Source organism: Guyanagaster necrorhizus (genome assembly GCF_019112545.1).
Source record: "Guyanagaster necrorhizus MCA 3950 unplaced genomic scaffold BT62scaffold_28, whole genome shotgun sequence".
NCBI lineage: Eukaryota > Fungi > Basidiomycota > Agaricomycetes > Agaricales > Physalacriaceae > Guyanagaster > Guyanagaster necrorhizus.
In genome coordinates, this window is record NW_025064907.1 from 457276 (window position 1) to 473947 (window position 16672).

Sequence of the window (16672 nt, forward strand, 5' to 3'; positions counted from 1 at the left end):
CTCAAACCATTTCAACAAGCTGAATTCTCTAATCAGCAGAAACCACCATCACCTAAACCTGTGGTGGTGGTTGATAATGAAGATGAATATAAAATTGATGCTATCCTTGATGATAAGATTTGATACAGGAGACAGTGGTTTTTAGTTCATTTCAAAGGGTATGGCAATGAGAAAAACTGATGGTATGTGGAAAAAGATCTTCCACATGCAAAGATTCTCATTGCCAAATATTAGGCACATCAAAATTCTCTGGCAGCTGTTAACTTTGCCCTATTGGGTTGACTAATGTTTGACAAGTCAGATTATATCCATATGCAAAGATTACCCTTCAGAAAAGACTGACACCCCTTTGAATGCAAAAAGCTATTTATATGATGAGAGAAAAATAACCTAGCTGCTGAAACTTTTGTTGGCCAACCCTATTTTGTTGATCACACTAATGATGTTTTCACTGAAATTGATGGCAAAGATGAAGCACAATCTCTCTTTCTTGGACTGCTCTGAGCAATCAAGGATGATTGTCTTGAGAAAGAGATGATGTCATGATTTTTGCCTTTAAATCATGACCTGCCAATGCTTCACATGATGACACTATAGCTACATCTTGTTCATTAATGCACAATAAGATGACAAGGAATAATGTGATAACCATTGCTATCCCACATCTTAAACACCATAGGAACTGTGGCATATGAGAAACTCACTATAGCAATGGTATAGCAGAGTGACAATAATGAACAAAAGCAAGGGCACAGTCATTGTTATCTCAGACAATGAGCAAAGGGCATGAAAAGCAGACAATAGTTGTCTGTAGGGCATAGAGTTCTTTAGACAGTATATAAGGCAGTAGTACACACTGATGTACCTCAGTCTTGAGCTAAGGTTTAATACACCTGCTAAACTCTCTGACTATCTGGTGTGAATACTCTTGTCATAATGGCAGACTACATCTACCAGCCATAACCCTTTATCCCCTTCATAAAATCCTTATAGCCTATCACATTATCCTCATCACACTTTTATATTGAAACCAGACTCAGACTCAGCATCTAGAATTGGACTCTGGCAGAAGCAATGCTAGAGATTTGTGAGTGTTAGTGGAAGCCTAACAATAAGAGATGTCTAGTCTAGTGCCCACAGATACATAAATCAGAGACCCAATGAGAGAGTGATAGGGCATTTTCTGGAGAATAGCTTAATCATTGTCAGATAAAGAAGATGGATTATATCATCTAAGTTTTAAACTATGTTCTATTGGTGTTGGTGTAGAATGGGCATCATTCTGACTGAACTGTCTTATAATACAATCAATGAGAGCTGTTTGGGATAAGGTGACTATCCTGTCAGAACAATTCCATTGGATTGTAATGCCAACACAGAATCTGACTTCTCCAAGATCTGATATGATCTATTTTTATTGCATTTTCTCTTTGAAGAGTTTGTTCTCCTCCTTCAAGCATTACAAGATCTGTATCTGTTTTCCAATAGTAGATGCAATATTCACAGCTCAATCTATGAAGCTCTAAGATAATATCATCTCACTCATGATATGATTCCAAATTCACCTGCTCTGTTTTATCTCTGTTATGATTTTTCTCATTTTTTTTTACTTTTTACCTCTATCTTTTATCTTATCAGAGTGCCCATCTAATCTTAAGTGCTTAGTTCAAAGTATGTGATGATTATGCAATACAATAGGTAACTCACACTATTGTCCTGCAGATGGCAACAGATATCTCAACAAGAGACAATACCTTATTGTTTGACCCTCAACAACTAGAGGCAATGAGGACTATAGCACAGAAATATATAATTAGTAGTACTATATTTATTTATAAACAAAATAGTATATAAGTAGCATAGCTCTTGCTGTAGATACTCAGCTTCAAGCTAAAGTTTATTCTACACCATCTTCTCTCAAGCCTGACTGTTCTTAGCCTTAGAACACAACATCTGCATAAACACATATAGTGAACTCTGATATAACTGTACAAACTTGATACAGCATCAACTTATTATGTGTTTAGGTCATATGCACTTTGGGTCTAATAATTAGCTTGAAGCTTCTAGCTTCCCTTTTCTTATGCTATTATCAGGTGAAGGAAATGAAATGCTCACATCAACCACTGACATCATGCTTCTCCTCTTCAAGCTCTTGAGTGTTATTATTAGCATCTTGCTTGGGCTATTTATAATAGTCTATCTCTGCTGCAGAAATCAGTCTATCACTATCTGAATTATCTGATACTACCAAGTCCTCCAAACACTCTATCAAATCTGATGAAATATCTCCCCAATCCTCTTCTTTCATGACCTCCCAGCAGACTCTCTGAAGAACCAATGAGCCCACACAAAGAATCATACCAGAAGACAACCAGCAAGCTCAGAGCACTCCTAATGCAGAGTAAAGGGAAGAGGCCAACTGGCTCAACAACTTCCAGTATCCACTCTGACCCTGATGAAACAGCCTCTCTTTGGAGCAGCAGAGGCACCACCTCAATAGAGTCCTGATGTACTTTCCTCCAGTCCCAGCTGGACTTACCAATGACCTCCTCAATAACACCTTTGATGCTTCCACTGCCCTCTCTGAGCACAGAATTGGAAATCATGCTTGAGACTCCTTTGATAGATCTGACAGAATGGTGTCTGCTCCTGGCTCAATCTATGACACTGTCTCAGGGGTCTCAGGCACTCAGCACTCAATCAACTCTGCAGAGCTTAATCCAGTGGTGGCAGATCTATTCAGGCCAGATGATTTGGAGCATGAGCCTATTAAAAACTCCAGGAGCCTCAGAAACAGCTCTACCTACTGGCATGACCAGTATGACAATCAAACAGACACAGTATCATGGCTATTAACTGATCTATAATGATTCAGGCTCACTGCCCAAGAAGAAATCTGTCAACCCTTCTACAAGCCCAGTTGGGCAGATTCAGCAGAACCCATCATCACTAGTCAAGCCAAGCAATGGACTTCAGATCCAATACCCCCTTCTGCCTCTCAAACCACTTCTCAATCTGCCTATGGAATCCAATCTCCAGCATCAGCTTACCTCAGAGATAATATCATCTGACAACTTCTCCAAACCTGAACTGGTCAGCTATTTGGAGATGATAACTTCATCTGCCAATATCATGCACACATAGTGACAGAAGCAGCAGACAACAGAAGAGAGCAGCAGCAGCAGCCTGTCACTGGACTCTCTATCCAGCCTATTGATCTCAGCCCCAGCAACCAAGGAGGACTCACCAGCCACAGTGAAGATGGCAGAGTTTCTAACTATGAACATGCCAGAAGGGGTTCTGACTGAGGAAGAAGAAACTGATGAGAAATGGCTTGACACAGAAATATGTTGGGAATGGAAGAGGGAGTTTAACTGAACTTATAGAAAGCACATCATGGAAATCCAGAGAGATGTTGCATGAAGAGTCATGTCTTTGGAGGAAAGATATTTAGTAGCCAAGGATCAGAAAAAAATTGACATTATACAGTATTGTGCTGATGAGCCTCTAGGCTCTGTGCACTCTGAAATCACAGGCCTCAATAATTATTTTTGACTTCTGCTCTTAAGTGAGCTTTCAGCAAACCAATAATTTTGGGTTTAATAGCAGTAATTTCATCAAAAACTATCTATTATTCACAGACATCCTCCTGTGCATGAAGATTTTATGTTATATGCAAACTTTTCTTTTGTCTCTGAACTTTTCTCATTAACCTTCATGATGTGCAAACTTTCAATTTTAATAAGCACCATAGGCCTAGCCAGAAATTACAATACTCAATCATATAAGATATACATTATTGTTAATATACATGTGGCATCTTAATGCAGCCCACAAGATCTATTACAATGTATATACAAGGCTGGCTACAGGTGTCTAAGCTTTTACAGTTAGCATATAGAGAAGTAATATGCTACAGAGGATTAACTATGTGTTTAGTTAGATATTCATAAGTAATATTAGAAGAGCTAATATACCATTAGCTATGTAAACTTTTAAATATGATAAATTTACTAAAAGTCTTGCAACCTTGAAGGCTTCATGTAATAAGAAGTTTATTATGCTCACTAAGTTAGTACTGCAGTTACAAAGGCTGTTTTAAATGTTATGTACTTGGTATTAGTAAAAAAATAGTATAAATAGTGTACAAAAGAACAAATGAGAGAGAAAAAAAGAGAGAGACTACTCAACACCTATATCAAACTGTACACTAATACAATCTCCTCTAATAGAACCAGTTACACAGACCACATATATGCCAATATCCTTTGACTGAGAGTACTATAGCATTTTGACAACCTTACACCCTATCTGAAGACTTGTATACAAACACTAGCAAACTTATTAATTCATGAAATATTGACTTGTTTTGCTTTATTCCTAAAAACATGAAAGGGATCTGCTGCCCTTGAGTGTTATTCTCACACTTCCTAGACCTAATAAAAGAACTTAAAGGGTAACTAGATGACACTAACAATTTTCCTAGGCCAAACTGAGACTGCATATAGGATTCCAACATTAAAAGTTTATACTGCATATAGATTACACTATCCAGTATCTAAATCCTTATACAATATTCCTGTTATAGAAAAATTTGCATACATACTGTGAGTCACTGTAAACAATTTAGAGTCTTATACCCCTGTAGCTACCCTTTGTTACACTTCTTTGGAGATTAGTCACTGTATGGAGGTACATGATTAGACTCACTCAAACCAGCCTTCAGATTCTGTGCCCTGATTTCACTTACTGCAAGAGGTTTTATATTTCCTGCCTGTAGAGAGTCATAACCAAACAATTTCTGATTCATCAGCATGATCAAACAAGCTATTTACATATACAACAAGGCCTATCCCAAAGATCTGATAATGAAACTACCAGCATATCAACCCTGATATAAAGTCTGCCCAATGCTGCAGACCCTATCTGTTCAACCACTATGAGCCATGTATATAGCATCTCTGGCCCAAATGACTCTATCATCAGTTGTTTGTGCTCCACCCTTAGTATGATCATTCTCATTAGCATTCTGACCCTCTTTCTCTTGGTCTCAATCAGCAACACCATCTTGGCCATTGTTATTTTGAAACTAAGGAATACAACTATTTGCTGGATGGCCACTAAACTAGGGTTCAAGATCATCAATAGATATATCATATGTGACAAAGTGGCAAAATTTGAAAGTCCTGTCATGGACAATGACTCTTTTCATTCCTTTTCAGTAGCACCATGAGAAACTTACAATCCACCATTTGAAGAGTACTCAAATCTGATGTTGCTCCTGGCAGCTGATGCTGTCTTGATCTAATGCAAACCCAATCTTATTTAGAAGCTCTGACCTTTTAAAGGACAATCCAATGATATTGACAGATTTATTACTGACTGAGATCTATTTCTAGGTCTATTCCATCTACATGACCAGTGACATGTATTGAGTCACCTTTTCCATGTCATACTTCAAGGATAAGGCAAAGAAATAGTAGACCCTTCAGCTTGTTGAGTTCTATTCCATGATCCAGAGGCATCATTGGCTGCCATCTTGAAAGTGATTCAAGAAGACAGTACCTGAGAAGTTCACAGATCTAGCTGTCCAAGAAGTCCACAAGAAGAAGATAAAGGACTACTATATGAGTGACAAGACAGCTAGTAAGTACTTCAATGAACTCAAGAGGCTCATCAAACTGGCTGGCATATATAATGATATCAATGAGGATGGGTGGATAGTTGAAGTCCTGAAACTTGAGATGCTATTCTCCTATACAAAAATGATTTCAGACATTGTACATGATATTCTGAAAGGATACAATGAGTGAAAGGAAAAGATTACTGTCATAAACTGAGAATGACAGCAGCAGAAGATAGTAGCCAGAGATTGGCCAAACAACAAGAAGACCAGAGGAGATAGCCACAGAGAGACCACTTTAACAATGACATCTAAGATAGGTAATACCTCTTCCTATTCTGCTCAGAAGACCTTGACTGAAACTACATATATCAGTTTCAGCAAACCAATGGATATTGATCAGATGAAGAAGAAAGGCAAATGCTTCAATTGCAGTGAGAAAGAACATCTATCACAGAACTGTCTAAAGAAGAAGTGCACCCAAGAAGATATATAGGCACAGATCACTAAGTTACAAAAAGAAGCTGATGGGTTGGAAGAATTGGGCAAGGACATGAAGGTTGAGAAGGTAAAAGACAGGGTCAATAAGTGAGTGATTTCACTCAGTCAGCCAATGGACTTCATAGTGTGCCTTACATAGCTGCTAGACAGACTTATATACCCTTTGTAGTTACTTCTATCTATGCACATTTGAATATACCCTGATCTGCTACTACACTAAGAACACCAAAAGAATCACAAGACTAAGAAACTCAACTGCCTATAGGCTAAACCAGAAGAGAGACTCTCATTGGCTGGCTGAAACTATTTGATATAGAATAGACTTGGCAGGCCATCAAAGATTCAAGGAATGAAGCCAAAGCCAAGGCTATACTCAAGAACTGGGTACACTAGACTCAAGCCAAAGAAGTTATTAATGAAATAGTTGAAGGGATAAGAACAACAGAGAGGTGCTAAGCACTAGAATGACTAGATAAACTAAAATGGCTGAAAAAGTATATCTGATGGCAAAAAACCACTAGGAGGGACTTAACAACAAAAGCACAGATCAAAACCCTCACCACTAGGATCATATATGCTGTCACAGCTCTGATTGACAGTGGCTGCACTGAGAGTTCAATCAACCATGCTTTTGTCATCAAGCACAATCCTTCTACAAGAGCTACAGCTGTCTCTATCTCAGTATACAATACCAACAGGACAAAGAACCAAGCCAGTTTGATTACTGAATTTGTGGAGCTTTGTCTGACTCTTGGAGATCATGCAAAATGAATTGACTTGGCTATTATAAACCTCAGAACAAAGGAAATTTTTCTTGAACATGATTAGCTCATCCACCATAATCTATTAATCAACTGGAAGACCAGACAAATCACCTTGCCCACTGCCAGTATCATAAAATGCCATTTGAACTGTCAGACAAAGATCTAGAAAATTGGTAGAATGAGGAGATAGAGGATGGTGAGATGATCCTGGCTATCAATATGGAACAGACAGTCTATGTTCAGGCTATGCATCATGCTAATGATCTGGCAGCCAAGGCCAATGCAGAAAAAGAAGCTAAGACCTTTGATGAGATAGTATCTGAATAAGCACAAGATTATCAGGATCTATTCAACAAAGAGAACTTTGATGAGCTGCTGGAGCTGAAACTCTGGGACCACATGATCAAGCTGATCTCAAATGCAAATGCCAACCTAGACTGCAAAGTCTGCCCCCTCAGCCAACCAGAGCAGCAGAAGCTCAACAAGTTCCTAGATGAAAACTTGTCTAGCAGATGGATCTGATCATTAAAATCTCCCATGGCATCTCTCTTCTTCTTCATCAAGAAGAAAGATGGAAAACTTTGACTAGTGTAAGACTATTAAAGGCTCAACAAGATGATGATTAAGAACTGCTACCCTCTTCTGTTGATATCCAAGCTTATGAACAAATTGCAAGAAGCATGATATTATTTAAAGTTGGACATCAAATGAGAGTACAACAATATTCAAATCAAGGAAGAAGATGAATGAAAGATGGTGTTTTGGACTAACTAAGAACTCTTCAAGCCTATGGTTATATTCTTTGAATTAACCAACTCTCTGGCTACTTTCCAATGGATGATGAATGACACTTTCAAAGATCTCATTGCCACTGGAAAGATCACAATATATCTGGATGACATTCTTATCATGTCAAAAGACCAAGATTAATATCGACATCTAGTCTAGCAGATATTGGAACTTATGTAGAAGCATAAGTTATTTTTAAAAGCTGAAAAGTGCAAATTCAAAGTGCTGGAGACAGAATATCTAAGAGTCATAATCAGTGAAGAGAGTATTAGGATGAACCCCATAAAAGTGGCAGAGGTGATAGAATGGCCAATGCCAACCAAAAAGAAGGAACTCCAATCATTTCTAGAATTCACCAACTTCTACCAGCAGTCCATATGAGATTACAGCAAGGTCATATGGCCTATGACTCAGTTCACTGGCAATGCACCATGGATGTGGGGCCTCTCTCAACAAGCTGCATTTGAAGACTTGAAGTAATGATTGGCAGAAGATATTATATTAGTGGTACCAATGGAAGAAGGAAGATTCTGTGTCAAGGCAGACTCAAGCAAGGGAACAATAGGGGCTGTCCTATCTCAGAAGCAGGACAGGAAGTGGCATCCAGTTGCCTTTCTATCAAAGGCTCTAACCATTGAAAAGATCTTGTATGTGCACAAGATAAAAATAGATACAGCAGAGTGCTATTCACTGATTACACCCACACCAATACACACACAATACTCTTAGTTCATGGAGGTATTATAATGTGATAAAAGTAGTCACAGCAAATCTAATTATCTTCTTCTATGAGTCCACTGCATGCAAATAGCAATAGCATATGTACAACAGTTCTAAGTCTCTCTAAGTCTCAAAGCTTTTCATTTTATCAAAACAAGAGGTGACAATAAATGTTGCCAAGCCTCAAGGCAAAGATACTGTAGCTCAATACAATACATCAAAACACTCCCACAAAACTCTCAAAAGATTCTAAGCACATGTTATGATTTTTCCTATTTCCTTTTCTTTTTCCTTGGAAATGACCTCTATCTTTGCTTAGTCAGAGTGCTTAGGCCAGTGCTTAGAACCATGGGAATGCTTAGCTCAGCAACCCAGTCAGTCCTCATCTTATCATGCTGCTGTGTGCTGTGAAGGGAGAGACAATGCTTCTTTTGTTCTTTAACTGCAGCGCAGCAGTAACAGCACCACAGCAGGACAATAGCTTTTGTGGAGAGCCTGGCAACAGCAGGAGTAACAGCTATACAGCAGAACAATATCTTTTATGAACATTTATTTATAGTACAATAACAGAACAGTATATAAGTAGTGTAGCTCTTGCTGTAATACTCCAGCTTCGAGCTAAAGTTTATTCTCTACCATCCTATCTCGAGTGACTTGCAACATCTTGACCACACACCTCTGTTAACATATCAGTGAACTCAGTTGGACATACCTGAAGTGCGAGGTACTGAACTGTTTATCATGTGTTAATAGTCATATGGAGTTTAGGCTTAACAATTAGCTCAAAGCTTCTAGCTTCCCTTTTTAAAGCCTAAAAGGCTAAAAGAACTGAATGCTCTTCAACAAACTTCTCTTGATCTATTGGACAAGAAACTACATGTCTTCCAACACCAGCTCTATCAACTCTGAAGCACCCTCTTCCTCCTTTGAATTGCTGACTGTTCTTCTAAAAACTCTAACAACCAGGATAATCAGAGATTATCAAACAAAAGATGATACCATCCACCAACTCATCAGCAGTCTCTCTACCAAGACCCAAATCGATGAACTCAGACCCAGATCAGGGTCTGAAAGCATGGGCCAATCAGGTCCTTGCTAAAAGAAGGAGGAACCCCCCAGTTTCCCATGAATCTCAGCCTCCGACCCCGACTCCACCGGCACATTGGTGAAAAGGGAAGAGGTCGAGCATGGCCAGCAGTGGGGAGATGAGCTCAATGAAGAGCATTGACAGTTGGCCAGAATTGGCCAACCAACAGAATGGGGCCCTGCCCCAAAAGTCCGAGAGCACCAAAGGTGGCCCTCAGGCACCAAATGGGATGAAAATCCCAAAGATAATCCCTATGCCCCAGATCGCTGGGATGACACCAGGAACAATCAGGATTGAAGTACTGATGAATGATCATCAGTTACTAATGCAGAGAGCTGACGACCTCTGTCAGCCCAGGGACAAAGATGGTCTCCAGGCACTGAGTGGAGCGAAGATCCCAAGGACAACCCCTATGAGGTTGACCAGTGGGATAATACCACCAACAAAGGAGAAAGTGGTCCAGACAGACCCCTATCCAGCAAGTCAGAAAGCAGTGATATCCTGGCAGATGATGAGTCCTTCGATTGGACCATCAAGGCAAGAATACCCCCCCAGCCAATCCCCTGGATCAGCAATCAAGCCCTTCAAAGGTTCTTGCACAAGAAGCTCACAACTCTCTTCCTCAATTGGGGCTTCTTTGAGGAGTTCCGACAATATATCAAACAGGTAGAAGGAGAAAGGGAGTAGCAGCACAATGCCGTGACCAAGGGGGTATGGGATCTCTCCACCTGGGGGATCCCATACTGGAGAAATTCTGATGACCCCCAAGGCATATACCGGCCTGAGGGAGGAAGGAGGAATAGAAGAGGAGGAAGACATCTCTGCCACAAATAATCGTTGGGCATGATTTGTGGATGAGGAGTGGGAGGACTGGAAAGGTGGGAGAGACAGGGATTGGGAAGGTCAGCAGAACCACTGATCAATTCCCGATAAAGGAAGACTGTCACTAGTATCAGGAACGCCCCTGGTATTACCAGGGGATGAATACTTGCTGTTCCTGGTGAGTGAGCCATCACCATGGAGGAGAAGTCCTTCCGGGAGGAGCACAACGACTTGGCTTTCGGAGGAGAAGCCAAAACACATAAACTCTTGGAAGGTCCCAGGATTCCTGCCATGACCATTAGGAGGACAACCACTGCCCGATGAAGCAACTGGATCAGCTCCTACCGATTTGAAGATGGATGACCCTGAGGTGACAGCACAGAGGTGGACCATCAAAGATGGGCGAATCATACAAAAGAAAGGGCCACTGACTCCAAGAAGTCCCATCACCAATGATAGGTCATTATATTCCTTTCCAGAGCCACCGATGGATTGAGCTGGTCCTCCTGGGAGGAAACCCCTAAATCCAATGTCACCTCTCGATCCGAAGGTGCATATACTAAACATCAGACCAATGCTCAGGTGGGAACTCCTTCCCTTTAAAGAGGCTTCAGATGATATTGACCATTTTCTTATAGACTGCGACCAATATTTCCAAGTCTTTGCCTTGTACTTCCTCCATGACATGTACAAGGTAAACTATGTCACCACCTACTTTGAAGACAAGGCAAAAGTATAGTGAATGCTACTGGCTCCCAACTTCTGGTCAACCACCTGGCAGCATCACTGGTATCTGGCCTGGACTGTACTAAAGCAGATGATCTGTGATAAGTTCACAGACTCTGCAGTTCAAGAAGTCCACAAGTCGAAGATGAAAGAATACCAGATGGGTGACAAGGCAGCACTGGACTACTTCGATGAACTGGAGCGACTTGAGAAGCTTGCCGGAATCCAGAAGGATGTAGCCGACTCGGGGCAAATAGTCGAGTATATGAAGCAGGGAGTGCTGCCTCATTACCTAAAGACCATCTCGAATCTTGGCCATAGTGTGCCAGTCAGCTATGACAATTGGAAGGCACAAATTGTCCTGATGTGGCAAGAACAACAGTGACAGAAGGTGGAGGCAACAAACCTGTGAGACCAATACAGGTATCAGGGATAGGGTTCGAAGCCCTCAACCTTCTACATGACCACATCCGCTAGGCCTGGCGGCTCAGCCCCAACTTCCCAGAATGACAGGAAGCGAACTGGTAAGGGCCCAAGTACCAGAACGGGCAAGCAGATCAATGTGGATCGTCTCAAGAAGGAAGGGAAGTGCTTCAATTGTGGCCAGCTGGGCCACATGGCATGGAACTGCCCCGAGAAGAAGAACAAGCACATGCACAAGGACATCAGGGCACAGATTGCTGAGTTAATGAAGGAAGATGAAGACCTCGGGGGAGACGACAGACCCGAGGGGGTAAAAGGCAAGGCCAAGCAGTGAGCAATTCCACTGACTTGGCCAAAGGACTGGATAACAGGTCACAAATTGCTGGACAGACTGACATTTTATCTTCTGTAGCATCACTCCCTATGGCTAAATTATGCATGCATTTGAATATACCCAACCCCATTATCCACCATCCAGAATCACCCAAGGAATCACCTAAGGAACCAACTCCAATGACTCAAGCACCAATGAAGGGCCAAAGGGGGGCAGAGAACCCTAAAGGTGCGTCTTCATCGAAAGTTCATCAAACTAAAAATATAAAACAGACTCAACTGCCTATGGGCTGAACAGGGGTAGAGAACCCCACCGGTTGGCTCAAGCTATTCAACACCGAATGGACTTGGTGAGCCATCAAGGATGCCAAAAACAAAACAGCAGCGAAAGCTGTGCTCAAGAACTGGGTATACAAAACCCAAACTGAAGAGGTGATCAACAAAATGATCACCAGGATAAAGGCTGCAGAACGATGCCATGCCCTGGAATGGCTTGATGAATTACACAGTCCACAAAAATTCATTTGATGCACCAAGTCCTGAGGATGAGATCTACTAGCAAAAGCACAGATCGAGACGTTAACATCCTGATCAACCCATGCAGTCACTGCTCTTATCGACAGTGGCTGCATGGGAAGCAGCATTAACCAATCTCTCATCAATAAGCATTGATTGCCCACTTGGGCAACAGCAGCACTCATCTCAGTTTACAATACAGATGGGACAAAAAACCAAGCTGGATTGATTACCAAGTATGTAGAGCTTAGGCTCACCATCAGCAATCATTTGGAATGGATTGATTTAGCAGTAACTGACCTCAGAACAAAAGACATATTCCTCAGTCATGATTGGCTGATCAGACACAATTCGCTAATCAATTGGAAGACTGGACGGATCATTTTCGCTCAATGTCATTGCCAGAAAATTCCATTCGAATTACCAGATGAAGATTCCGAGGACCAGTGAGATGAAGAAATGGAAGATGGCGAAAGCATTCTCGCCATCGACCTACAAAGGGCCATTGGCATTCAGGCAATACACTATGCTAATGACCTAGCAGTGAAAGCCAATGCTGGCAAAGGAGAAAGGACATTCAAAGAAATAGTACCTGAATGGGCATGAGACTATCAGGATTTATTCGAAAAAGAAAGTTTCGACGAACTATCTGACACAAAGCCCTGGGACCATGCCATCGAATTAATCCCCAATGCCAATGCCAATCTGGACTGCAAGTGCTATCCTCTGAGCAATAACGAACAACAAGAACTGGATAAGTTTCTTGAGGAAAACTTATTTAGTGGAAGGATCTGACCATCAAAGTCACCGATGGCATCACCCTTCTTTTTCATCAAGAAGAAGGATGAGAAACTTCGACCAGTACAGAATTATCGGAAGCTTAACAAGATGACGATCAAGAATCATTATCTGCTTCCTTTAATCTTGGAGTTAATGGACAAACTCCAGGGTGCCAAGTATTACACCAAACTGGATGTTCGGTGGGGATACAACAACGTGCATATCAAGGAGGGCAATGAGTGGAAGGCCACTTTTCAGACAAACCATAGTTTGTTTGAACTGATGGTTATGTTCTTCAGACTGACCAACTCATCAGCCACCTTCCAGTGGATGATGAATGACATCTTCAAAGATCTCATTGCTACAGGGAAGGTCACAATCTACTTAGATGACATACTCATTATGTCTAAAATCAGAGAGGAACACCGACGGATAGTATGCCAGGTATTATCCTTGATGAGGAAGCATCAACTCTTCCTTAAGGCTGAGAAGTGTGAATTCGAGGTATTAGAGACTGAATACCTCAGGGTCATAATCAGCAAAGGAAGCATCAGAATGGACCCTGTCAAAGTGGCAGGGGTAACTGAATGGCCAGAACTGACCAAGAAGAAGGAGCTACAATCATTCCTCAGATTCACCAACTTCTACTGATAGTTTATCTGGGATTACGGCAAAATAGTCTGACCTATGATGCAATTAACCAGAAATTCCTCATGGAGCTGGAGAATTTCCCAACAGGCAGCATTCGACAACCTTAAATGTCGATTAGCTGAAGATGTCATCTTGGTAATTCCTAGCCAAGATGGGAAATTCCAAGTGGAAGCCAACTCTAGTGAGGGTGCAGTTGGAGCCATACTCTCACAGGAACAGGATAATAAATGGCAACCAGTCACCTTTATGTCAAAGGCACTCACAGTGACTGAGCGCAACTATGAAATCTATGACAAGAAACTCCTCACCATAATGCTCACTCTTGCCGAATGGCAGCATTATCTCATTGGAGTGAACCACACCTTCAAGATCTGGACCGATCATCAAAATCTTTGATATTTCTGACAACTCCAGAAGCTTAATCACAGACAAGCCAGATGGGTCACAGAACTATCAGAATACGAGTATACACTCCATCACAAAGCTGGAGTAGCAAACAAGAAGGCTGACTTTCTCAGCCACAGGGTGGATCATAACCAAAGAGGAGATAACAACAAGGAGGTCATAATATTACAACCAGAACACTTTCAAGCAATGATCATGCTGACAGAAGAAGAGATGCATGAATGCATCAAGAGCACCACTCGGGATCCCCACAAGTGGGATCAAAGAATTGCCCCATCACTCAACCACAAGCGAGAGCTGAAGAACAAAGAGGGATTGATCCATTATGATGAATGAATCTATATCTCAAGGGATCAAAAGCTGCAGGGTGACATCATCGCCACATGCCACAATCATGTGACCACCAGACACTCCAGAATTGCTAAAATAAAGGAATTGGTCTTAAGAGAGTATTAGTGGCTGAAAATGGACCATGATATCACCTGATATGTCAAGGCTTGTGAGGCTTGCTAACAAGACAAGACTTCAACACAACCGAGAGCAGCTCTCCTCCACCTGAATGAGGTCCCTTCATCACCATGGACCCACATTTCAGTGGATATGATAACAGGACTTCCTGAAAGTGATGGCTATAATGCCATCATCATCATAGTCGATCGCTTCTCAAAGGTGATCATTCTGATCACCTGCTCTATAGAATTGACATCCGAGGGATGGGCAAAGATACTATGGGACAAGGTTTATGCAAAGTACGGCATGCCTCAAGTAGTGATTTCTGACAGAGGACCACAATTCGTCTCCAAATTCTTGGATGACTTGTACCAACTCCTCCACATTAAACAGAATGCCTCCACAGCATACCACTCACAGACAGACGGCCAAACGGAATGGGCCAACCAAGAGATAGAAAAGTACTTGCATCTTTTCATCAGTTACTGACAGGACAACTGGATGGAATGGCTAGCACTAGCTGCATTCCAACACAACAACAGAATTCACTCAGCAATGAGTAAAACACCCTTTTTTGTGAATTACAGATGGAATCCACCAGTAGCGCAAACAGGATGAATTCACACAACAACACTGGCATTGACAGACTTTGCAATGACAATGGCAGAGATCCACAAAGAGACAAAGACGGCCCTCAAAAAAGCAGCTTCAACAATGAAGAAGCAGTATGACAAGCACTGCTGGGCAACACATGAATATTCAACCAACAATAGGGTCTGGTTGGATACTATGAATCTTCACCTACCATGGCCAAAGCAGAAACTGGCAGACAAATGAATGGGTCCATTCAAAGTCCTGGCTAAGATTGGCAAATCTGCATATAAATTGCAACTGCCAATGATATAGAGGATCCATAATGTTTTCAATGAAACATTATTAACTCCATACATGGCACCAGCCTTCCGAAACCAAGAACATCCACCTCCACCTCCACCAGAACTCATCGATGATGAAGAACACTACAAAATCAATGAAATGCTTAACCACAAAATGCACAAAGTTAAAGCATGAGGTGGAGGTATGAAAACAACCATTGACTATTTAGTCAGCTGGAAAGGCTATAGCCCAGAATTGAACCAATGAGTCAACAAAAAATATATGAATACAGAGGAGGCCATACAGGATTATGAACACAGGATCAACAAATTGGACATGAAGGGCATCACATCCAACCGACCTGCTGGCAACAGAGAGAATGTTACAGATGACAATGATGATGACCCTGTGATAGACGAGCCACAAATGGTGGGGACATACAGCGAAGAGCAATGTACTACACCTTTGACTCGTTTGAAGCCTGACATTGAAGTGGCCAGAGGTCCAGCAGATCAGCCATCTCCTTCAAGCTGGAAGGACTTACCCTAACTTAACCATCGGGACAATGGTCTTAAGGAGGGGGTAATGTTACGATTTTTTCTATTTTCTTTTCTTTTTCCTCAGAAATGACCCCTATCTTTGCTTAGTCAGGGTGCTTAGGCCAGCCCTTAGAACTGTGGGAACGCTTAGCTCAGCAACTCAGTCGGTCCTCATCTTATTGTGCTGCTGTGTACTGTGAAGAGAGAGACAATGCTTCTTTTGTTCTTTAACTGCAGCACAGCAGTAACAGCACCACCGCAGGACAATAGCTTTTGTGGAGAGCCTGGCAACAGCAGGAGTAACAGCTATACAGCAGAACAATATCTTTTGTAAATATTTATTTATAGTACAATAACAGAACAGTATATAAATAGTGTAGCTCTCGCTGTAATACCCTAGCTTTGTTAAGCCCAAATTTCATGTGACAATCAACACATGATAAACAGTTCGGTACCTCACACTTCAGGTATGTCCGACTGAGTTCACTGATGTGATGAGAGTGTTGTGAGGTCAAGGCATTGCAAGAAGTAGGAGCTCGAGATAAGATGGTGAAGTAAAACTTTAGTTCGAGACTGGGGTGTTACAGCGAGAACTAAGCTACTTAAATACTGTTTAGCTGTCATGCTATAAATAACTGTTCACAAAAGATATTGTCTGCTGTAG